Source organism: Cyprinodon variegatus, unplaced genomic scaffold (genome assembly GCF_000732505.1).
Source record: "Cyprinodon variegatus isolate N-32 unplaced genomic scaffold, C_variegatus-1.0 Scaffold1032, whole genome shotgun sequence".
Taxonomy (NCBI): Eukaryota; Metazoa; Chordata; class Actinopteri; order Cyprinodontiformes; family Cyprinodontidae; genus Cyprinodon; species Cyprinodon variegatus.
Window position 1 is genome coordinate 42,495 of NW_015151485.1, and position 1,068 is coordinate 43,562.

Below are 1,068 nucleotides of genomic sequence, written 5' to 3' on the forward strand. Positions count from 1 at the left end.
GGAGGAACGGGCTCCCAGCTCTGAACCCGAGTGGTGTCTCGTTATTGGACTTCTGTGCAAGTCATGGATTGTCCATAATGAACACCATGTTAAGGCATAAGGATGTCCATCGGTGCACTTGGCACCAGGACACCCTAGGCTGAAGGTCGATGATCAACTCTGTAGTCGTATCTTCTGACCTTCGGCCGTATGTCTTGGACACTTGGGTGAAGAGAGGGGCGGAGCTGTCCACCGACCACCACCTGGTGGTGAGTTGGATACACTGGAAGAGGAGGAAGTCTGAAAGACTCGGCACGCCCAAACGAGTAGTGAGGGTCTGCTGGGAACGTCTAGTGGAACCCTCGGTCAGGGACGTGGTCAACTCCCACCTCCAGGAAAGCTTCTCTCAGGTTCCGAGGGAGGTTGGAGACATGGAGTCCAAATGGGCTGTGTTCTCTGCCTCTATTGTCGATGCGGCTGCCTGTAGCTGTGGCCGTAAGGTTTGCGGTGCCTGTCGTGGTGGCAATCCCCGAACTCGGTGGTGGAAACCGATAGTAAGGGATTCTGTCAAGCTGAAGAAGGAGTCCTATCAAGCTTGGCTGGCTTGTGGGACTCCTGAAGCAGCAAGCAGGTACCGTGAGGCCAAGTGTGTCGCGGCCCGGGCGGTTGCAGAGGCAAAATCTCGGGCCTGGGAGGAGTTCGGAGAGGCCATGGAAAAAGACTATCGGTTGGCCTCAAAGCGATTCTGGCAAACCGTCCGGCGCCTCCACAGGGGAAATCAGTGCTTCACTAACACTGTTTTCAGTGGGAGTGGGGAGCTGCTGACCTTGAAGGAGGATATTGTCGGGCGGTGGAAGGAATACTTTGAGGATCTCCTCAACCCGACAGACACACCTTCCATGGGGGAAGAAGAGACGGGGTGGTTGGGGCTGGATTCGTTCATCACCCTGAAGTCACCGAGGTGGTCAAAAAAACTCCATGGTGGCAAGGCTTCGGGGGTGGACGAGATCCATCCTGAGTATCTTAGAGCTCTGGATGTTGTCAGGGTGTCATGGCTGACACGTCTCTTCAACATCGCGTGAAGGTCGG